We start from the raw sequence: 25,458 nt of genomic DNA on the forward strand, positions 1-25,458 counted from the left end.
GGTGTCGTCCTTAGGTGGGTAGGGGCAGGATGATTTCATGTGCCCCTGTCTAAAGCAAGAGTAGCAGTACACAACGGAAGGCTTGAACGGACGCGGGCGCAGTACGCAGCCGTAATACAGGATACGTTCAGGTGGGGAATTAGGACCTTGAAGCGTGATTAGGCACGTACGACCGCTGCCTAGGTAGCGAGCAGCCACGACCTTGTGTGGGGGACACGATAGTTCCTGCAGGAGCCTTTCGGGTTCTTCGTCAAGGTCAACGCCATTAACCACGTAGCGTCTTAAATCGGTACCACTGGCGAGGTATGCCTGGACTGGAAGGACACACTCTTCCGAGACTTGTATTTGTTGCAGTTCTTCGAGTTCATAAACTAGTGCCATAGCAGACACCCATACTGAGACCGTATTAGTGGGTTTGTGTAGAGCAAAACCTTGAAATCGGGAAGTCTCGAGGCAGGCGTTCAGGGCCGCTTGAATGATACGGTTGTGCAGAGTGGACATGTCATATCTAGCACGAGGCTTGATAACCACTTTGTACCACGATGTCGTTGGCGACTCCGGAGACGTGCGTGTCGGTCGTGCGGGCAGGCCTTGTGATGAGCGAGGTCTTTTCGGGGCTGCTGGAGCTACATTTTCATCCGATGGAAGGTCAGTAGCTTCCTTCGTTCTCTTGGCTGAAGTGTGCGCCACAACAGCAGGGCTGTTCTGCTCCATGTTGGTGGTATCCATGCTCAGGGTACCGTCTTCGCACGTTACACTTGTCCCCACGAAGGAGACGTTCCTGGCTTGGATGGCAGTTGCATCGGCAATGCTCCGCTCCTTCGATGCAGCGGACAGCAGCTTGGATGCTCCGCGCCGACGCGGCGAGTGCCGCGGGGGTACTCGCGAAGCCGCACAAGAACTGGAGTTGGACGATGCAGCAGGAGGGTGTAGATGACGACGGACCTTGTAGATAGGCGCCAGTAGTAATTACGAACCGCCAAAGCGGTCCATAAACAACAGAGTTCCAGTAGCGGGGAAAAGAAACCAGCAAACGGGGCGAAAATCCGGAGCTACGGAAAAACACGTTCGATCGGAACGAGCGCTGACCCCCCCCCCCCCCCCCCCCCCCGACCACGTTTCGCCGCCTAACAAATGTTAGCGCACAGCGCGGGACGCGCCTGTATGTATCCGCAGTTTCTGGAAAGTTATCGATCCTGTCTGTTGTCGCCGAACCTTATGTTATCTGATTTCATCACCTGATGCGAATGGTGTAAAACTTTGTGGAAGGCACGCGGGTCCCAACGATTATCTGGAACGTTCGACGATTGATGTAGGAAAGCCGACGCGCTTGACCCGTTGATCAGATTTTCGACGATCGCCGACCGTATTCGCCGCTATTGTTGTGCTATAAGTGTAGCCTGTTCTTGTGGGCACAGGTTCGCCTAATAAAAGTTAGTTTTGTCTTTCACAGTATTGCTACTGTGTTCTTCAATGTCACCACCACGTGACAATATATGCAAATACTGGAAAAACAATAACAGTAAAGGGGAAGAGAAATGCAGTCACAACGAAGCACGGAGCGCTATGGCAATACGATATGTTCGAAGTGCTCGGGGTATGTGGACAGGTGTAATGGTTCCAGGACCCACTTTTGTAAATGCGGTTGTTTGCTTGAAATCAAGGGCCCAATCAGTATTCGATGGCAACCAAAAGGTCAGTGGGACGCCTCGCATTGTTCACTCACGGGAAGACTACAAATGAATATGTGCAGGGTGATATGGGCTGGACTAGTTTTGAAGTCAGGGACGCTCACAGTAAGATCGATTATGAAGAACGACTGAGGAATATGGAAGAAAGTGAATGGGCGGGTAGAGGATTTAAGTATTTTTACTGAAAAAAACATTGATTCACAGTGGAGGAAAAGAACTAGGAAGCTTACCAGCAAGTATGCGGCCTGTAGGGTGGACAACACAGCAACAAAGAACGTCGAGCGGAAAGTCAGAGAGGCTGAAATAATCTCATGGGCGGCGACAATGGAAGAGACACCAGCCATGTGTAGCTACTTAAGAGGAAAAAAACGAAATCAGGAAAGAAACTGATGAATGAATAGAATTTATTGATAAGAAAGACAGAGAGGTCGACCTGAGCTAGTGCGCTCTAGTCTGCTACTCTGTACTGGGGAAGAGGGAAGGGGAGTGAAAGTATTGGGATGGATGATGATGATAAGAGAAGTGGTGAGTGCTTATGTACATGAGACAGTTGCCTCGCTAGAGCCGCTCGTCGAGCTTGGTGTCCTGCAGGAACTTCAACAATACTTTTGTGGCACGCATTGAAATTGCAGTGTCAGGCCATGGGCCGAGAATAGCTTCCTCCGACAGTAGTTGTCTGCCAACGCTGGCTAGGAAACTGTCTAACGTCCTTCGCTCCAGCATATATGCTGGGCAGTCGCACAGTACGTGTTGCAGTGTTTCGGGCATCTGGCAGTGTACACAATCAGGGCTGTTCGATTGGCCGATGAGGTGTGCGTAGCGACGGGTGAAAGCAACGCCGAGCCGAATCCTGTGTAGCAATGATGTTTTGCTCCGTGTAAGCTTCGGGGGCAAACAGAATTTACCGTCTGGGTCAATCATACGTAGACGTCTGTGAATGTTGTCAGAGTGGGCTCTATAAGCCTTTGTAAGGTCCTGCATGAGTGCCTTGATCATGGAGTTGGTGTCAGGTCGCGAGTAGGCAATCCGTACTTCATCAGAGGAAGGGGAGGCCGATCTTGCCTCACTGTCAGCGAGTTCATTACCAAAAACACCACAATGGCTAGGCACCCATTGAAAGGTGATCACGTGGCCACTTAACTCGGCACTGTGATAAAGTTCGACGATTTCCAGCACGAGCAGATAGTATGGTCCTTTGTTTAAAAAGTATTTTAGCGCCTGTAGCGCTGATTTGGCATCGCACAATATTGTCCATTTATGGGGTGTCTGCGTTCTCATAAAACGGACAGCCTCCCGTATTCCCGCAAGTTCCGCTGCCGTAGATGTCGATTTGTGGTCTAATCGAAATCGTTGAGTAATTCCAAGTTGTGGGATGACAAATGCGGCCGTTGTGGCAGATGGCGTGACCGAACCATCGGTATATACTTCTACAGACCCACTATATAAAGTAAATATATGGGACAGGGTGAGCTGCTTCAAGCCAATGGAGGAAACGTGAGACTTCTTCCTAATTCCGGGTATATGAAGCCTCACTAGTGGTCTTGGCAAGGTCCATAGAGGTGTCGCGGGGATGTTGGTTACCTGGAATATTGCAGGTACAATGCTTGCGTGACATGCAATAGCTTTAGAAAAAGCACAGTCAAGGTTGATGCTTGGAAGCGTTGACAGTGGATGGCGTGAGTGAATTTATGATAACACAAAGGGAAGCTTATTACTTTTCAAAGCGAGATTATGATGCCTTAGAACGCGCAGTCGTTCTTGTTTCCTAGTAGAATGGTGCAACCCACTCTGGGGGATTGGCTACGGGTCGGGTGGTGAAAAAAAACGCTCTTTTTTAAATAAATCAGGTGAAATGAAATAAGTGTTTTGCAAATGATATTTAAATACCCTAATGTTAGATATATGAATAATAAATGATCTAAGTATTTCATAAAAAAGAATTATGTGAGTATAATATGTAGTAAGAAGAATTCTAGCATGCAATTCTTTTTCTCTCAAGCAGAACGATGCACAGGGCTTTGCAAACGTACGTGTGGCTTCAACCTAGTATGGTAGCCCCAAAGGAAAAAAATTACAAGAATAGTAAAATTCAAGCCATGCATTTGGAAGTGTTCTCTACATCTTTTCCGTTGAATAATGAAACGGCGCCATGTAAACAAGAAGTGTTGCAGAGATTCACTCTGATACCAAGATCTTTGTGGCGCAACCCACCGGCCCGTTCTGAAGGGGACGGGGCGGTGGGTCCGTCTACATCCATCCATCCATCCATCCATCCATCCATCCATCCATCCATCCATCCATCCATCCATCCATCCGTCCGTCCGTCCGTCCGTCCGTCCGTCCGTCCGTCCGTCCGTCCATCCATCCATCCATCCATCCATCCATCCATCCATCCATCCATCCATCCATCCATCCATCCATCCATCCATCCATCCATCCATCCATCCGTCCATCCGTCCGTCCGTCCGTCCGTTCATCCAGCCATCCATCCACCCACCCACCCACCCATCCATCCATCCATCCGATTAGTGTGTACCACGGAGGTGAAAGAAAAACTCTTCTAGTGGAAGTCACCCATACCGGCATATGGGCTCGAGTGAAGCCGATGGCGGCTATCTTTCGAGGGCCAAGAAGCGGCCTGCCAAGAGCTTCGCAGCGCTGTTCGCCGACTTTCTCTGCAGTTTTTAATTGCTTGACGGATTTTCAAGTTCTAATGCAACATTGTGGGCTAAAATAATTATGTGGTGGAAATTCACCAGCGATTGAAGCAAGGATGCCCTCTGTCTCCTTTGTGCACGCTTTATGCTAGGGGCACAGAAAGGCGACTGAAAAACAGTGAACAGTGAACAGTTTTTGTTGCACCATTTCTCCATACATTCGTATGGACAAATGGTGCAACAAAAACCCTCAGGATTGATGTATGCGGACAACATGACGCTACTAGCAGACAAAGCAAAAGGTTTACAGACACTTACGAATATCTGTGGCAACGCAGCGACAAATCTAGGTCTAGGTAGTCAAGCAACATAATTACCTCGGCCTACACATAAACGATGGGAAGACTTACTCAAGCACCCACGAAGGTAATATAAAAATAAAGGGGAAGTGAAACGCAGCGATAATGAAACATAGAACACTTTGGGAGCTCAATGAATATGAGGTGTGGGGTGTAATCTGGAGAGCAGTAATGGTGCCAGTGTAAACGCTCGCAAATGTCATTCTGTACTTAAAATCGCATATCTTGTCGGGGATAGAATTTAACCGAAGATTGGTAGGCCTGTTGGCTGTGGCAGCCCACGTAAAACCACAAATGACGCGATGCAAGGTGACATGCGTTGGGCATCTCGTGAAGTCAGAGAAGCTCACAGCACAAGTAGTTTTTAGGAACGATTTAGGAGCAAGGATCAAGTAAGGGGGCGGTTAAAGTACATAAGTACCTCTACCTGAAAAACGTGGACACAGAATAGAGGAAGATGTCAAGAAAGTTGGCAAGTGGTCTACAGGGTAACTGAATGTGTAAATATATAACCATTAGTAATCAGAAAGAAAGTGAAAGAAACAGAGACAGTGAATTGGATGCACAGAATGGAAACAAAAAGACCGTGTAGATTTACAAGAATGGAAAGAAAGAAGTTAGAAGGGAAGATATGTGGGATAACACAAAAGGCAGTGACTTGCTATTTCACACTCGTGCTGCTTGCCTAAGAACGAAAGAACACCGGAGGAAATACTCGCAAGAAGGTGAGGTATGTGTATGCTGCAGTAAAAAACCGGAGGCCGCAGAGCACATCGTATTGGAATGCGAAGGTATTCTCCTAGTGAGACCCACAGATAACACACAGCTACCAGAAGCGCTTGGATTTAAATTGGACTGAAGCATCAACCGGTCAGCAGCCGAGTTAAGCAAAAGACATTCAGAGTATTGGTGTAAAAAAAGCAGGGAAGATATTGATACGACCGGATCCGTTACACGCATACATAGCGCTACATGATTCAGATGTAGAAGTTTTGAAGAATAGAAAGATTATTAAAGATATGTATAAGAAAATGTTAGAATGAAAAGCATGTATAGCATACCTGAGTAACAGAAGCAGGCTAGGTGATTATTTATCACCGCGCTTCAAAGGGGATGCCAGTAAATCATCGTCATTACGGAGTGACGTCTTCAGTGAGAACGCATGAGCAGCAGCAAGTGGCGGCAGCCACGGTCAGAAAGAGAGGTGCAGGGGAGTTCGCAAAGAAAGCTTAGCTTTAATATGTCTATGGACTGCAAAACGTGCGACTACGTGATGTTAGGCGACAGAACGAAAGTGCGGTTTAGAGAAACTTTCGGTTGTGTTTTTCAACGATTAATCTCGTGTTCATTTCGTGTTTTTCAATCAATGCATTTCCTCGAACTCTGCAAACATGTTTACTCTCTTATTAAGTCACTGCTCTAGTTCCCAAAGGGCTGTATCCCTGGCTGTTTTTTTCTCCACCTTCACACTAAAGCCGTCGATGAAGATATATACTGGCTTTCAAGCTTTCCCACTGCTAATTGAAAATCGTCACATAACTCTCTATTCTTCATTAACACTGGACATTGCCACGTAGTTTTGCAGAACTCTTAATTTACATATCTTATGAAGGTCTATTAATGACTGCTACAGATTTGTTATGCTGTAGCAGTCATCCACAATCCTCCTGTTATGTGTAGTACAGGACGGGCCTATCAGCCAGCCCTGTGTATGCCTCATTAGCTCTCCCATTCTTGCTAAGCTACTGTCACTCTAGAAGGTTCGGGTGTTGAGCGTTGCGAGGTCCAGTTTCCACGAGCGGCCTGTTTGTAGTCGTATACTCTCACAGCCTTCTAATGGGTAGCAGGTCTGACCGCCGTTTTTTCAGGCGTTCTACAGCTGCATACAGAGGACTGACAGTCGTGGGCTGATTGCCAGGTTTGTGAAGGTTGTAGTGGTACAATACTGGCACCACGGAGGCCAATTCTTGTTGTAGCGAGCAAATGGCGCCGTCGCAATTATTCATATGACGTCATTCTGCACACCACTGGCTCGTTTTACAGTCCCTAAAACCACAGTTCGGAAAAATTGTGATCAGCATTTACTCTGTCGCACCGACTGGTGCAGGAACTTGCTGCATGCACTTGTATTTGAGAGTGAGCAGCGAAAGTGATTGCTGCATCGAAGGCACCTTTCAAGCGTCTGCTATACACAGTAGTATTGTGGGACGGAACAACACTGTTTATATAAAATCCAGTGGCTCTTCTGTACAGCTTGTATTACTTATATATTTATTTATACCTCACAGGCCCAGAAGAGCATAGGGTGAGGGGGCATATCAATAAAAATACAGTGCAGAAATAAAACACCAGATTAACGGTACAACAGAGGCGGTGCAAGGCAAATACACTAAAGGTATACAATGCTCTTTCGTGAAGGGCGTAAAAAGAACGCATTAACACGAAGAATAAGAGAGCAATATAAACGCGAATATGGAAAAAAGTGATAAGGAAATACAAGTGAAACAGTAGTATGAAACAGCATTACAGCTAGTGAAGGAGTAGTACAAAAGGAAACAATATTTAGTACAATACTAAAGCGATAAATGCAGGCAGAAGTGATTTCTGAACTCTACAGGTAAGAGATTAAGTTGTCAGGAAGGTCACTCCAGAGCTTAACTGCTTTAGGCAATGCAGATGAATTGAATGATTGAGCATATTTTATTAGAATGTGAAGACGTCTGCCGAGCGGTCAATTTAGGCACCGCTGGCCTCGTTGAAGCCCTTCGGTTCAGCGGGAGCAGTGGTAAAGCGGGAGCAGAGGCGATTGGAGGATTGGTGGAAGAAAAGTAGGGAAACGACAAAAGACGGAGATGTACAAAAGCACAGTTCGCAATAGGGGATCAGAAAATTTCCGCGTGGTAGTTCATAGTGTTTTTTTTTTCCTTTTTTCTTTGTTTAACCTAGGTACGACATTAGGCAGTATAATAGAAAGAGCTTGGTGGCGCAAGCCACCACCCCGTTCTAAAGGGGACGCTCATAACATCCATCCATCCATCCATGTGCAGCTACCATGTAAATGATGGGAAGTATATGGATTTGTCTCATCTTCGTGCATGGGAATTCAGACATTGTTGTGACTTTCGTTATAGCGCTTTATCTGCCTTCTTTGTCCTAAATTTGAAAGCAAGCTTTGCTCTTCTGAAGGCAATACTCTGTGAACACGCGCAATCGACAGTAATTGCAGCGGCTCAACCTGTCGAGGTTGTGAAATGGAAACGCACCAAGCGTCTGAACACGCGGCTTGGCCGCAAGAAATTCATAAGGGCGTTCTGTGCCGCTTGTCGAAGCATGCGTCCGTGGCGTAGTGGTTTCTACGCTGGGCTTCTGCACTAGAGGTGCTATGCTCGAATCTTGCCGTCGGACAATTATAACAAAGTTTATTTAGTTATTTATCACACAGTAACTTGATCAATACGACAAATTTACAAACTCGTGGAGCCGTCATAAGACAGAAAGACGAAGTTTAAGCAAATTCATGTACTTCCCATAACCGCCGTGCTGGCGGAACCGTCCCGATTGTAGTCCCGTAGACACTAAGGCCATAGTTCTCTTTCGTAATTATTGTGTGAAACTCTGTGCTTTCGACAGGCAATGGAGGACTCAAGATAGCGGATAATTGCAGCCGTGGAGCCGCCATGCGTGTCGAGGATGTAACCCCTGTTCATGCCAAGATGCGCGGAGCGCAGAACTAGCTGATGGCGTTGAGGGAACTAATGCGTGACATATGGTGACTTGCCACTCGCGCTGCACACTCTGGTGGGCGTGGGCGTGACAACACGATGAGGTGTCTTCCTGTCTTCATCCAAGATCAAGACGCGGCTACGCGATTTCCGTGGGCGCGTTTGCCGAAATGACGGCCGTGTCCCATCGCCGTGCCTCAATCGCGCCAGAAGTCGGGCCATTCGTGTATCGTGCCGCGACGAATGCGTGACATGACGCACGGGGTGCTCGACAAAGTGCATCTGTTTACTGCGTGACGAACTCGTATATACACAGAAAGGTCAAGGTGTGCATGCGCATCACCAGCCCTTCGCATCTATGGCGTGAGATGTGATACAAAATACTGTTGCAGCTCAAGAGCTGCGCTCTAAAATGGCTCTGCTGTATCCTAGAGACCATTTGCATTCATTGCCCTGAAGCCGCAGGAGAAAGAGGCTTGATGCGGGAGAGTGGGGATGTGCCGCCTTGAGAAGAGCTTCAGCTTGGCCTAGTTGGTGTTTACTACATATCATACCGACCCCAAGTAAAGACGGGGACCGCGGTAGAGAACACTCTCTTCCGCTGTCCCCGTCTTTATTTGCGGTGAATATGTTGTGCAGCCTTGAGTATATCACCTATGTACTCGCAATTTCAAGTCTTACTTGTTAATTTTAAGTAACTATTCTCTGTTATGTGCCTATGCGCCCTTATAGATGCACCAGCTCAAAACGTGTGGCAAATACGTCTTGGCTTCTTGCCGGACATGTCTTTGCACCGATCGCAGGTAGCTGTATAGTGTAGCACAGAGTGGTCACGCATGTGCTGGCCAGCATGGTACAGATGCTTCCGATCATACTGTGCGAGAACAAACCATGCAGGCGTTATTACCGCCACATCTGTCATACCCAAGATCATAGGCGCGTGCCCCATTCAACATTTCTCATTCCAATGTTGGTCGGAGCATCCCGCGCTTCTGTCGAGTAGTGTAGACCTTCACTCTGGCGCCTCATACCACTCGCCGAATGCGCCTTCAGCGCATGGCAGAAAAGACATGGCGTTTCTTGCGCCCACTGCACCTGGCGCTCGCATCAGATGGTTCGCAGCGCCACGTGATCATCTCTCCTACTGCAGTTGTGCGACAGTGGGCCCAAAGTCCCGTTATGAAGTGGGTGACTAAAATCCCCATTTACGTATTGTTATGCGTGACAAATTGAGACTTTATGCAACGATCAAACCATTGGTGGTAAATGTCAGAATAAATAGAAAACAAGAGGGAAAAGGCATGTACGATAGCAGAAAACGTATACCACTTCGAAAAGCTGTAACACGACTCCGAATTCGCCCTGTGAGATCAGGCTCCAAATACTGAAAACCCTTTCTTATCGCTGTTACATATGCGCAACAGCAAATGCCACCTCGAAGCTGTGAAGCCTGCTGTGGTTGGGAATTATACTCGAGGCTCGTATGGGGCAGCACTAGGCGAGGTCCTAGTGGTACTTAACTTAACCATTGAGCCATGTTGCTTGATTGATTGAACGTGTTTAACGTCTTAAGGTAACGCCATTGCTTGCGATGCGCTGTTGTGAAGAGCTCCGGAATATTTCTGACCACCCAGGGCTCACTACCTCGACTGTGCCAGCAGAACTTCCGCCATGGCATCTGTCGCAGCACCGGAGCGACCGCAGGAACATCATCATCGTGGACCTTCAAGACGGTAACTCGCTCATCTGTTATCCTTGATGCGCCTAGCGAACGTGAACGCCAGGCCTTCGTATATGCTAGTAGTAGGAGATTTTCTTTGACCTCCCAGTGACCGCAACCAGAAAGCGCACGCATGTTCTGCGACAGCCAGTTAACTTGAATGTTTGCATGCGCCCTGATGTTCATAATTTCTTGGAAGATTAACTAGGAGTGAATTGTCCACGCGCCACAGCTTATCTTAATAACACTTTTGAGAACATTAGAAACAGAGTTGCACACTAAAGCGGAAAGCGAACAGGCATGCACGAATAATTCTTGCAATTTATTCCGCCACAAACGTGAAAAAATTGTTGCATCTGGCCATCAACAATTTCATGAGGCGTTACGTCGTTGTGGCGTGCGAACAGCCATTTGATTTTTTGAGGCCGGCGAGGATAAGAACTGCGCCTACGTGTTTATGAAGCGTTTTGCAAAGCGTAGCATCGTCCTGGACTGCGGTAATCAAATTCGCCTAATACAAGAACGGCTGATCGTGAAATACCAGTGCGTATAAAGAACGTATAGCAGAGACATACACAGTGCTGACGTCCAACTGGCCTTTATTTCGTAGAGGGCGCACACTTATAGTCGAGCCAGAAAAAATCTGAACAGTGTACACCTTGCGCAGAAACAACTTTTTTGTACAGCCCGCAAGATATTTAGCTGGGGCGCGCACGGGTGGATTTTTCATAGTCCCAGGTGCCTTACGACGGAAAGAGAATTTGTGCGAGGGGGGTTGTTAAGCTGGTGTCCACAAAGCAGCTGCTTAACATCGACGGCCTCGCGAATTTTCTCTGTCACCGAAGGACGCCAAACTGCGCGCTCTCGCGGCCGAGCTAGAGGTTTGAACGGCTTTACACCATAACAGGGCAAAGGATTTGGGGTGGATGAGCCGCGCGGCCCCTCAGTGCGACATCGACATCACTCCACGGCAGAACACGTCGCGTCCCTTGGCCGGAATCGCTTGTTCGCCGTTAATGGGTTTCTTCTTTTCTTCCTTGTTCGATTTGATGTTCTTTAGGAGCATCTGCTTCATCATTTGTCCATTTCAAACCAAACAAGTAATTTATGCTATGCTGTCTTGGTTTTGTTGTAGCTCCGCATTGTGGTGACGAACAGGGCCCTCAGTTCCCGTGTTTCATTCAAGAAGTCATGAAGACACACAGCAGTTCTTATATTGTGTCCTGTTTAGTTAGCTAATATTACCAACTACATGAACAGGCTACAATTGTGGTCTTTCCTCTCCCCTTTGTTTATATTTATCGACTGCGTCGCTCACTGCGCATGCCGAAATGCAAACCAAAAATCAAGTGGATGCACAGTGTGAGACGCATACGTAGCAATGTCCCAGCGACGAAGGCGATGCATGATTCTTGTGGAGGTAAGAACGGTGATGGCATTTTTATGCACAGAAATGTGAGACACGCGTAAAGCAACATTTAGGGATTCAGTGTCTTGTGTCACAATGGGACACACCGATTCTGGAGGATTAGCCCTAAGCGGGCACACGCCAAAGGGCACAAACTTAGTGGCGAAATCAGAGAAAATACAGTTCACCATTAACTTCCCAGATCGGTGTGCCTTAGAGACGCCTGTGAGGCTACAGTATTTCTCCACGAAGTTATTTGTGTTTGTACCGCAAAACAGAGGCGTGCGCTATTAGTCACATTTCATCGGCTATATCAGCCCTTTCGCTGGCACTTTCATTTCGTGCACACATAACATTTGTGTATATTTCTACAAATGAGTTTTCCGACCTGGCGGTCGACCCATCAGCACACATCAGTCACGCAGCCACGTGAAAACCACGAAAGTAGGCAAAAAAGCTTCGCTTTATAAGCAAATGGACCGCGTTGAGGAAAAAAAAGCACGGGTGGCTCCTAGAAAAATCTTCAAACTCCTTTAGGGGTTCGTTCACCCTGAGGACGGCGCGGAATTCAATTAAGTGGCAGTGAATTGCACTTAAAGTCTCCGTGCTGATTGGTCCTAGATAAATTTGATTTGCGCTGCCACCAGCGGAATACTTCGCTGCGGACCAATAAGAGCGCGAGGCAGACGCTGAGTCCTCCTTCGCGGAACTCTGCGAGTGGCGCCTACTGCGTTCGAACTCGGCATGTCGCATCTACTAGCAGTCATCTCAAGAGACTGCGTCGAGTGCCTCGACGACGGAGTTGTTATTAGAGGCTATGAAAAATTACCCCGTTCTGTAAGAAAGCACCACTCCAAGCAGAAGTATACAGTGATGCGAAAGGCGTAAACGCAAGTTGAATTGACGCGAAAAATAACAGCGCAATAACTCGAAAAGAGAAACAAACGAGCAAACAAAAAATAACACTAGGAAGGCAAGATCTCCAGGCGAGTGTGTTATAGTATACTCGGAAGATTGCGCTAGCATAGCAAAATATTGCCTTCGCTCCTTGTTTTCGTGGTAGCTGGCAAGCTGGCAGCAGCTCTGGTGATACACATGGCGGGCAATGGGAACGATGCGGAATTTCGGTGGCGAAAGATTCCACTCCAATGTTGACTCCCACTGTCCCAGTAAGAATAAGCCATAATACTTCGTAACGTCTTAACTCAACACCGTGTTTTGGCACGTAGTTCTGACGTCTCGTCAGAGCCTGTTACAGAACTCGTAAGAGCACAAACGTGAAGTTTGATCAGTCAGGAACATGCGCAAAGTGGTGCTCCGCGAGAAACGTGGTCTCTCAGTCACTCACGATCTTTTTTATTAATTTCCTAGCCAAAGACGTTCTTACGATAACGTAAGGGTGCAACCGAAGTGGCAGTGCATTTAACATACGACGTCGTACGAGAGCGAGGAGGACGCAAAGCTCGAACTAAATGACAACGAATGAAAGAAGCGCGGTCAAGTGATGGCATGATTGTATATCATGCCATAGATTTTAATACAACAATTACTACAGAAAACTCTGACGCTATAGTGTCTATGGAAGCTGCAAGAGGGGTGGTTCGGCTAGCATGGAAACGATGGGTAGTACATGGATCTGCCTGAACTTCGTCCTTGTGGCGCCAAACGGCTTCATGACTTTATGAACGCGTCACATTCAACAACGTCCTGTGTAATAAATAATTAGAGAAACAGTAATGAAGCTGCCCGACAAAAAAAAAATTGCGGCAAGTCTCCGCGTTGCTTCCTACCCCATAATTATTTCATCTAGTGTTACTGTCTTAATTTTGCATTACTGTCATCTCTTCTGATGTTGTAATAGTTACGTCTCTATATTTGTCTCTCCGTGTTGTAATTTTTTGGCTTATTGTTTTGTTTGTCGAGTGCGTTGCAACATCTCTATTTTCCTTTGTTTTACTAATGTTTGCTGTCTGCGAGGCGCTGCCATTCAAGCCCTTCGTAAGGCTTTGGTAGGCCTGATTCTGGTGTACGAGAATTGATATGATTAGAAGAATCAATTGATTGATTGATTGATTGATTGATTGATTGATTGATTGATTGATTGACGGGCAGATTCGAACACAGGACCTCAAGCCCAGAAGCCCGACAATGAAACCATTACGCCACAGACGCATAAATTGACAAGCGGCCATGGAACACACTAATGAACTCACTGAGCACGTGCTGGTGAGCGAGTCGGTTATGCATGATTACAACGAAGGCGCCAAAAAAACAACGGGCGAAGGAAGGAGACACAAGACAACCACGTAGGCGCACTAACAACCGAGCGTTTTATTTCTTGACACAGGAATAAATACCTGCTGTCAAGGATCAAAACGACAAGCAGAAACAGGGCCGTCATCTGCATCGCACAAGGAAAACACAATACAGAACAACTTCTAAGTGCCGCTCCCAAGATATGCCAGATCCTTTGTCGAAAGGGAAACTAAGGCTTCATTGATGCAATCATCACCACGCTTTTTGATTTCAAGTGCTTCCAATATCTCCCTTATCAGTTGATCATCAGCTCTGTTCAAAACACAGATTCTATCAAAATCTGGAATGCACTTGTGAGCCTTACAGTGCGCACTTATGTGACTGGAGAGCTGGTTTTCCATCTTATATCGATGCTCATGCAATCTGTAATTCAGACATCTGCCCGTTTGGCCTACATATGACGAACCACACGACAAGGAAACCGAATAAAGTACTTTCTTTACACATCCGACACGTTTCTGCCCATGGTTTTTTGCGCACACCTGTTTATTTTCCCGATGACCTGCGTTCACCTTCGCAGACATCAAACCAAGGCGTTTCGGAGTGGAAAATAAAACCCGAGCACCAGCTCGTTTGCCTACTTTATTCAGATTGTGAGATATGCCGTGAACATATGGAATGATAGCACTCCTGGTTTCACAAGGGCCTGTTCGACCCAGGTTTACAATGTTAGGCTTCCTGAGCTGCCTGACCATTTCTTCTGCAACAGATGTGATCACGTGGTGAGGATGACTTGCCCCTTTGAGGCGGCTGACCTCATAATGAAAACTGCTTTGCAGCCGTTGCACACATGACTTGTTAAGAGCGTTGGTTAGGCATGATTGAATGATGCCCCTTTTTATTTCTTTTGAGTGAGCTGAATGGTAGGAAAGGATGGGTTTGTTATCCCTTGACTTCAACTGCCAGCGCGCAAGAGACGATGAAAAGTAATCTCCCAATCTGAAAATCTTAAACAGTTATCGGCCGGAAGCTCGTGAGGCAGGGTTAGAGGGTGCAAGGTTGTTTGATACTCTGACAATACTAATAATGACTGGGTCTTCAATTCTGAACTGTCACACTCTAAAAACACGAAAAAATCCTCCACAAATCTAAAAATCTGCATCACATTTGTCGCCGATAAGCACTGCTTTAACTGGTTGTCATTTGAAGCTAAAAAGATGTCGCTTAAAACAGGAGCTATACCCGAACCTATACACACACCCTCTTTCTGTAGACACACGTTGTCATTCCATTTTAGGTGCGTGGACTTCAGGTACACGCACAGCAGTTCCAAAAAGGAACGTACTGCTATGCTAGAGGCCTTCTGGAAAGCAATTGCTCCAAATTTATCGATACAGTCAGTGACGCATTCCATCAATTCATTTTGTGGTATAGAGTAATACAAGTCTTTTATGTCGACAGAAAAGGCGGATAGCATTTTGTTTTTATTCTGTGCGATATATTTTACGACGCTTTCAGAATTCTTCACGCGAAACGGGTCGTCAATGGTTAGTCTGCTAAAATTTTGCTGGAGGCACCACTAAAATTAATGGAAGAGTGCAGCACCTCATAAACTGTTTCAGATGGTGCAGGTGAGACAAACCTTTAGCTCGAGTTGGTCTGCATAAGCTTGAGAGGCAGAGTACAGTGCAATGACGGGTCCTCAACTCCAGATAAACGTCGATGTCTTGAGCTCATTGGTCGTAACTATAGTGGAAAGCAATGTCCCATTTGTACTGGAAGCAAAAAAGAATGTAGAGAAATGAGTAAATGTTTGAAATGGTACGGTCAGTTCTGCCGATGAGAGAAGTAGTTTAAATGCATGCTGTATGTTAATATCAATTTTTTCGCTGCAGATGATCAGACAGCATTTTTTAAAAGCAAAGTGCACCGTGGAAGTGAACGTCAGTATCTTGGAATGAACTGGTCATGCCTTCGTTAACAAGAATGCAGACAGTTGCTTTTCTGTATTAAATTTTAGGAGGCAATAAGAGCACAAGAAAACTACCAATGCAGATGTATTGACAGAGGCATATTTAATCTGAAGTAGCATTGAGTCGATCAATACAGACAGTTGATTCGCAGCCTAACGGCAAATACAGAACATGCTAGTGTAGATGCATGCAAAGCATGTACACTAGCATGGCATAGATGCAGAAGGTGTGTGTAAGTGGGGTTTCGATGGTGTCTTGTATGCTGCATCGCTGATTAGCGCCTGTACTTCTGCACCAAGGTAGCAACGCATGAAGCATGCTGCACCGTAGGTTGGTGCTGAAAAATTGGTAACCAACCAAGCACCTTTGAAATGAATAGCAAGGTTTAGAAGGCACTATCAATGAAGCACTGAAATGAATGGTAGGGTTCAGCACCATGTGAACTGTTTGAAATGGTGCCGGTGGATCAAACAGCCATAAAATGACACACACAAAAACAATGACAGGGGAAATATGGTCAATGAAGAACAACCAAACTCCAAGTGAAATTCTGTTTCGAATCACTTTTGACAACATAGAACGATTCAACAAAGCACTCTTAGAAACAATGGCACCCTGTGCTGATGCTGAGAGGTGATTGAGAAAGCTGTCAATGTAGACATAGCTATTGATGCAATAGATACTCGTGCGGTACACAGAACAGGTGCTTAAAAGGGGCAGCGGTGCCGGTGCAGCAGATAAACAGTGCCATGGATGCTGATGCAGCAGACTACTCGCACTTTTATATCAAGCGATGATGTGTAGTCCGTGGTATTTGCTTGATTGGATCACTACATGGTCTCGTGCTATGGCTGCTTTTTTTGAATCAGTGCGAGCTTTTTATGCTTTCTGTAAAGTTCTAAAACACTTCCACAAAGTTGTGCCATAAACGACATTGCCTGCTCGTCCTGGAGCATAGTCAAGCAAGTCTGCCAAGAGCTTTAAAAATAAATAAATAAATATTAATAATAATAATAATAAGTACTACCATTCTACAGTAAAACCTGGTTATAGAATTGATATAGACCATCAGGGGTGACGAACGCGGTCTTCTCTTGGTCCTTTTCATCCACAGAAATTTGCCAATAATCAAGACCGAAGGTCTATTGATGAAAATTATTTGGCACCGTGGAGACAATTGAGGGCATCGTCAATGCGAGGCAAGGGGTAGACATCTTTCTTGGTAATGCGGTTTAGACGACGATAATCTACGCAGAAACGCCATGTTTCATCTTTCCTTTTAACAAGTACCATGGGCAACGCCGAAGGGCTCCACAAAGGTTCAACAATACCTTCTGCAAGCATCTTGTTCACTTCATCTTGAATAACTTGACGCTCTAAAGCAGAAACTTGATATGGCCGGTGATGAATAGGACTGGCATCACCAGTATTTATATCATGCTTAACAATTGAAGTCCGGCCCAATTGGAGATTGTTGAGGTCGAAGATGTCGTGGTAGGAAACCAAAAGGTGACACAGAGTTGCTGCTTGTTCAGGCAATAGGTCTGCAGCAATCATGGGACAAAATGTTGCGTCAGGGCAAATAGCATCCTGTAGACATGGTGAAGAATCGGAGCAGACGTCTACTGAAAACGTTGTGACGTGGTCATAACCCATAGCACGCAGCGTTGCAACCGATATGCCTTGGGGTAGAACTTCCTTTGTCAGGCCAAAATTGACAATGGGGAGGCATGTCCGGTTATCGGCGAGGGTAAGACGGAGTGGGGCACGGCGATATTGCGCATCAAAAGGACACCAGGAACAGGTGTGGCGACGTAATCACCATCTGGCACAGGAAAAAATTATAGCAAATCGACGAAAGTCAAGGCTTTAGGTGGTAGGCGGACAAAGGCGGTCGTACTAAAGTTGTTCGGCACGGATATGCACGAGTAGAGGAAGTTCGAGGCAAAGGGTATCGGCAGAACAGTCGATCAAAGCTGAATGCACCGCAAGAAAGTCGAGTCCAAGGATTAGGTCATGGGGACAATTGATCCGCACTGTAAAAAGAACAGGAACGTGGTGGTCGGCGATACTGATAGGGGAAGTACATATTCCTGTAACGTCAACAGTGCTACCATCGGCCATCGGCTCGAGTGGTAGGAGGCATGAGAACCTTCCTCAGTCGACTACGCAGCTTACAACTCATTGTGGACACCTGGGCTCCAGTATCTATTAACGCCGTCAAAGGGACACCGTCGACGTGAACATCAAGTAAGTTCTGGTTCGTTGGGAGCGCCAATGGAGGATTTCGACACGACGAAGATAATGCAGCACTAGCCCCAGGAGCTGCAATGTCTAGTTTTCTGTCTTGGAGGGTCCATAATTGGTCGGTGATGAATAGCGGTGTGGCTTCTTCGACGGGGACCAACGGCGCTGAGGTGATGCCTGAGGTAGGAGGCATATGGTGAGGCGAGTAACGGCGTGGGTCGGCATATGGGCAAGGAGACGGGGAAAAGGAGCTCGAATATGGCGACGTCCAGGAGGTGCGGCAGTGGCAATCGACGTGGCCAATGCGGAGGCAATGGAAGCAAAAGGGCTGGTCATCTGGAGTTCTCCACTGGGTAGGATTGCGGTACCTGGGAGGGGAATACAGATCGTTGTGAGGCATAGCTGTCGGCACCAGACGGGCGTCAGGTTGGGATACGGAGCAGGCAGCAGGAAAACCGAGGTTGGAAAATTATTGCTGCATAACTGCCTGAATGAGATCACTAGGGCTGGTTGGTCAATGGTGGGGTCAAGTGGGTGTGGATGGAATGGCACAGGACTTGTAGCCTCGATTTCACGGCGAACAATAGTGTGAGGTGCTCACTTAAGGGTGGTGAAGCGGTAAGGTCGACGCAAGATGACCTCGCAGCTGTGTTAGGGAGCTGGGAGAACTGAGGAAAGACGCGGTGGCATACCTTGACAATGACGTCGGTGGACACATTGTTGAAGACCAACAAGTTGAATGCGTATCCGTGATCCCTATGAGTATGTGGCCGACTTTCTCAACCTGAAACATTTTGTCATTGACTTTCCAGCAAAGAGCGAGCACTTTTTGTATGTATGAGACACACGATTCAGTAGAAGACTGAACTCGGGTAGCAAGCTCTTTTCTAACAGCCAGCCCACCGTTCTGCCGAACGGTGGGATTTGCAAAGAGGTCGCTGAGCTTCTCCTTGAAGCATCCCAGCTAGAGATCTCGTCTTCATGTGTCTGGAACCAAACACGAGGAGTTCCACCCTAGTAGAATAGGACATTGGCTAGCATAATGGTAGGGTCCCAGCGGTTGTTTTGGCTAACACGCTCATACAGGTTGAGCCAGTCCTCAACGTGGACCTTATCTTGGCCGGAGCATATGCCAGGATTGCAGGGGTTAGTAACCGTAACGCAAGTTGTTGGCTGGGTCGCAGGAGTAGAAGCAGATGAGGTGTCGTCACTAGGAGCTATGGCGGAAAGCAGCATGGTGCGGCCGCTGCGGAGCTCCGTGGCGAGGGCGGGGAATGACACCCTCCAACAAATTGTTACGCAAACGAAGGATTAAGAACTGGAGACTATTTACAAAGGATAATGCGGTGCTGGCCAGTTCAGCCGACAGCTCGAGAGCCAGAGAGCGTTCGTCGTCTTTGTCAGGGCGCCCGCGTGCATCGCCCACAAGAAACACGCAATATGCATGTGTCAATATGTACCCACTTAATAAGCAATTCCAATTTAAATGTAGTCATAATGAATCCCCTGCCCTGTCGCCACTTAACCTGATGTATTGGCTGAGCACTTAGCCGTAGTTGCTTAATGCATGCCAAACGGTTAATGTGTAGTAATTACTTCACTTTTCAGAGAGTACAAGCATGACACTGACGAATGACTGCTTAAACCGTAGTCACTTGATGCATGCCAAGTGGTTAATGCGTAGTATTTACTTCATTTCACAAGTGTACGAGCGTGACATTGACAAAATGTTGTGCTTAATTGCAGATCATAGATAGCAAAATTGTGGCATACGGACCTTTCCCGTACTGCATTGCCACCGATAGTAACGTCAAAACATGGCAGCCATGACGTGTTTCCTGCTCCCACAGCTTCTAGCACTTCCACGTCATCGTCACAGATGACGACATGGATGATGGCCCTTCCGTACTGACATGGCTAGTGTGTTGACCATCGTGAGGGCATTTGCAGAGAAGTGGGGACTGACGGAGAAACTGGCTGGCGGACTTTCCGTGTTTTAGGATACCGTCACCACTGCAAGGTCCTTATGGTGGCAAGTGAAAGTAACAAGTTTTTTGCTGCCTGCCCGCAAATAAAGCTTTTCTGCGTGTGTTTGAGTGAGAAGTAACATGTTTTTTAGCCGGTAAGTCTATAGCCACTCATCTGTGATTGTCAGCTAATTAGTACATCGATTAGTGCATACTTGATCCACGTTACCCGCCAACAACATATTAACAAGGTTTTAAAGTAACAGTGCCCGCAACAAATATCAATGTGCTGGACACTTTTTTGACTGCATGTTTAAACCTTCAAGCTCCTTCAAGCTTAAGAGGTTACGGAGCATTAGCACACCCACTGGAAGTGCCCTCTGTGTCTGCAAACAGCACCCCTGTGAGCATCGTTTGCATGGCGCTGCGGACCTCAGCAGCACCAGCTAACGAGCAGGTGCAGCGGTTCCCTGCAACGCAGTGGCATATCGCCTACACCATGCCACAATTGAGAACTGTTGCACAGCGGCATGCTTTTGCACCAAAGAATTGAGGGCTATGGGACAGCACAACATGACTGGTGCGCATGGTGCAGTAAACTGTGCATAAATCGGACACACCTTATTTAGTACATCAACCACCATGTCTGCAGCATGCCAAAGTGCCACAGCCATTTCAGCCACAGCTGTGCGCATCACTGAGTGACACTCCACGATAAGGCTATCAAAGCAGTCTGCGCAGTGGGCTTCAGGGAAGATTCCTCAGCAGATATTGAGTGTGCATCCAATGGCAAACAAGCCAAATTAAAGTTTGTTCTTGTTCAGGAACCTTGACCGCTGTTTCTCACTGATGGTAGCACAAAGGCATATGTACTACGATGTTTAGACATCAATTACCATAGACGTTTAACATTTTGACGAGATGGAAAAGATCTGACAGTGATGTTCAGGACTCAAAGCACAACAAGGTAAGGACAACGAACGTATATATAATGGCACCTGCACTGTTCTTTTGCGTAAACTCATCATGCCATGGGTTCTTAGTGTCAAGATGTAAAACTTACCAGACCCAGCTTCTCTTGTCAGTCAACAATATACACTATAGAATTAACGTCTAAAGTTATCACTAAAATGAGTGCTAAAACCACTTAATGCTTACATTAGGACCAGAATTGACAAGTGGCTGTAATATCAACGTGTAAGTGCTCAGAGGGTTCCTGAAGCACTGTTGAGCACATGAACATAACTTTCAGCCGGGATAATACACGTGCGATGGGAATCAATGTCACACTCTTAAAGTCACTCGTTACAAAGCAATACACAACACCCTTTCTCACAAAACCTTATAACGCTAGTAAAATTGGTTGGCCAAGTTTCGATTTATCCTACTTTGAAGCAAGCACATGAAGAGAACATCCCAGTCTGTCGTCCATGATCACATTACCAGTATTAAATGGACCCACCTTAAGTTTTATTTGGCAACAGCATGTGTATGTACTTGCTTGTATCATTTGTTGATTGTCCCGCTCTAGTAGAACGGACGACCACGCAGCCGGATCATGCACTTTGTAATGAAGCATATTTCTAGAAAATCAGAAATGCCGACCGCACACACAACCTCTGTCACATCTGCAAAGAGCACTCGAGCGTTACGCTGCGGAGAAAGGTTACCAGAGAATGGCTGTTGACAGCGCAGCGATATTACTATGTAAAACGAACGCTCTTTCCCGCGCGTGCAATGACGCCACAAAGCACTCATTTAGCGACTTCATTCACTACCGCCCTTATTCGGCGGACGGCAGACCTGAACCATGCGTCAGGAATGTGAGTTTACATTGCGAGATAAATGATGAATACTCTGTATTTTCTCTAAACAAGTGCGCACACATGCCGCACTTGGGTCATCTGCCATTTACACATTCTGCCGTGTAGCAGCACCGTAACCAGGTAATGTTACATTTAAGTGATTGTGAAAAAGGCTCTTACAAGTTTGAAGGAACGTAAGGCAATCAGTGTGCATTCTCGGCACTAGTACACTGTAGCATTGGCTCATCGGTGCGGCGATCCGTGGGATGCGTCACAAGGAAAATAAGCTGGTAAGGAACAAGGAAATGAAGTATCAGGCAGCCAAAAGCGTAGGTTTGCATAGTAGATGCACATCGAATGGAAAAATGAAATACTTACGATAGCACATGCCCCAAAACGATCCACATCTTTGTGCAGTTGTTTGAGCGTAGCTCCACTTTGAGCTTGCCATTCTGCTGCCAAAACCAAACACGGAAGCGACCTCCCGGACGTGACGTTTGAGTGAACCTAACGTCCGCGTTCCGTCGACCGGGTTGACTGGGTGAACGCAGACACTTTCTAGGATCATTCACACACCGCCAATCCGAATCCACAGGATACCAGAGCCATAGAGTTTCTCACTACATTACCTAGAGGGAAATCTGGCGCTGCTGCGCTGTGGTAAGCATGGGAATCAGAATCAGAATCAGAATGCCGGTATATTGTGGATTCGGATTGGCATCGTTCTCGTAGACACAGGACACCTTGAAGACGGCCGGCGTTGTGCGTACCCGGTGGTTCGAACTGGTGCGTTGCGTTCACCCAAATAGCCAACTAATGCTGATTTGGTTTGGCTCCCGTTGGATTTTTAAAAAGCGGTGGTAGTGCGCTTTGGACATTTCTTGTGAGCGACTGTGAAACAGGGTGTAACCTTTCTCTATGGTGAAACCTTTTCGAGGTGTTTCTGCGTTGTATTTTCGATTTCAGTGGTCTTCGCTGCCGTGGTTAGTTTGTTTGGCTGGTTAGTACATGTGCAAACGGTATTTTCCTATGATTGTGATGTTCTGGAGTTGTGGAAGGTCGTCGCCCCTATTGCAAGTACTGGCGTTGTCGCGACATTTCGAACACTACGATCAGAGCAGAAACAAGTGCTATAACCTCCCCCGGCGGTCGTGTAGGCGTAAGCTCTCGAAGCATTGGGCAATGCATGGTGGGAGCCCGTTTTATCTACGGATGCGTGCTTGCACCAACTCTGATGAAACTGATCATTCGGGACCTATGAAAGCAGTGCTGTATTGTTTTTGTTCCCTGCTTAGTTCGCCTGTTTACATACTCGCCTGCATTCCACTGAGCTGAGCGCAGTGCCACCCCTCGACTGAAGACGATGCTGTGTTTCACAGTAATTGACATGAAGTTTGATTAAAGCTAAGCAACCGCTTCTGTCAAAGAGCGGGGCTGCTGTGCACTTGAGTCCAGGTGGAGTGTTGAGTGGAGAATACGGGAGTTAGTCATCTTTACCTACCCTCGAGCCTCTTAAGAGATTTCCGACATTTAAGCTCAGCCTTTCTGTTTTCTTACAGCATAGTTATTACAGGTGGTACAAGACATTACATTGTACAGTTTCTATAATTATTTGGGAAAACATCCATCACCTCACTAAACAGGAATAGGCTCAATAGGTTCACTGGTATCATATATATAGTGTTTCCATCCAAGACCTATTTCTATTACAAGGCATTACAGACATTCAGTGACGTAGCCAGAAATTCGTTTCAGGGAAGGATTCTCCACTGGCCACTACCACTCCCCCTTCCCCATCACCTCTCTCTCTCGCACTATATAAATGTGTGGAGGGTTTTTTACGTCACACCAAGACAAACTCCTAGCGCTCCCCGGACAGGAATGCTTTAGCAACGAGGATGCATATTTTTACGTTGCCAAAACCACTTTGCTTAATTTCTGACAAAAGTTTTTCATTGGCGTGCAGTGAAAGTGTAGTGGCATGCAGCCACTAGAATTAAAATTATGCTATCATTCTGTAGGCCTTTCTTTCTTGTCCTGTTTTCTCTCCATTTTTTTCATTCTTAGCAGTGTGTACAAACTAGCCTGAGAGCAAGCTCTTCTGAAGTTTATTAACATAATGAAAGTCAGAGTCAATGGAAAGTACAAGAAGAAAAAAAAGGTGGGGGGAGTGTTTTTTATGAGTTTTCTAAACAAGCAAGTTGCAATATTTTTGGAATGCTTTCCTTCTGCACAGTGTGCTCGATGATTCGGGGAAATACCAGAAATTAGAAGCTCTTCGGCGACACGAACGCCTGTTCTAAGTTTAAAGCATGTGCTTGCCGCATTTTGTCTGTGTAAAATTTTAATGCTCATTTCCCCTCAGTAGTTATGCTTAACAGAATCTGGAATGAGATGGAGAGGCACCATGGGTGGGGCCACAATGTTCTGCCTGCTACAGGCACTGGGCAACCTCTATCTCCTACTTTTCACAGCAAAAGCGGTGCACTCCTTGTGCCCATTTGGCACAATGAGCGTGGTCCTAGACATAGCAGTCCTAAACATTAGATTCAGGGCAGAGGGGTTCTACAGCTGAATTTTTTTTCATCACATCTGTGTTTGCGCCTCAAATAGCAGCAAGGTCAGGCTGCACATCTCTTATCCACTGAACGTCTCATCAGTGGTGCACTTCGTATGCACAACAAGCGATTGGCACAAAGCAAGGGCTGGTCATTCTTCAGAAAACAATAAAGTTATGATTGTTTCAACAAATAAAAATGTGAAGTTTCTTGAGACAGTGTTTCGCATGCTTGTCAATTTTGCCTTCAACAAAGCAGTTCCCTGCTCCCGTAATCACTATGTGCCTGTCATAGGCATGCATACCTGGCAGGAGCCCCCATGTGGTTGAGCTTGTGTGTTCACTTCAAAAATGCCTTGACACTGGCCGTGAATGAAACAAAGGCTCCCAGAAATTACTGGAATCTTAATATGTACAATACTCAATAGCCTGTAGGGTTACACCTATTGAAACGGGCTTTCTTAATTGCCCACTTGCCAATGCATCCGTGTCGTGCAGCATGGTCGTGTAGGCGCTGTTAATCTCCCAGACTGTTGGTCAATGCACATCGGGTGTCTGTGATCTATGTATGCGCGGCACTGCGTGTTTGCACTAACTCTGACAAATAAGGAGTGCTGAAAGCAGTGCTGTGCTGTTTCTGTTACCTGCTTGGTCCACCTGTTTTGTTTACAAACTCACCTGAATATTTGCTGTTGTGACGTAAATTTGCCCATTCTATTTATACAAAGTACCATGCATTAAATTGCTGGTCGCCTATGGTTTCTTTATAATTTTGCTGCAAAATCTTAGCCTGAAGTAAACTTCACTCCCGTAACGCACTTGTATGTTCCAACGAATTGTTAGTTTACATGCAAAACATGGTGGTGGTAACAACTTTATAGAAAATCCGGCAAGTTCGTGGCCTGGGCCTAGGCCGCTCTCGAGTAGGTCCGGAGATCCTGTCTTCTCGCCGCTTCACGGGCTTGCTGAATGGCCCATATTTAATCTTGGAGGTTTGAGTTTCGCAGCGCAGCCACCCACCGCGCCGCAGCTTTGTCTGGAGGCACTGCATTTTCTCTGCCCATTACCTCACATTCCCACAGAATGTGTCTAAAAT

Source organism: Dermacentor albipictus, chromosome 7, assembly GCF_038994185.2.
Source record: "Dermacentor albipictus isolate Rhodes 1998 colony chromosome 7, USDA_Dalb.pri_finalv2, whole genome shotgun sequence".
NCBI classification, from domain to species: domain Eukaryota; kingdom Metazoa; phylum Arthropoda; class Arachnida; order Ixodida; family Ixodidae; genus Dermacentor; species Dermacentor albipictus.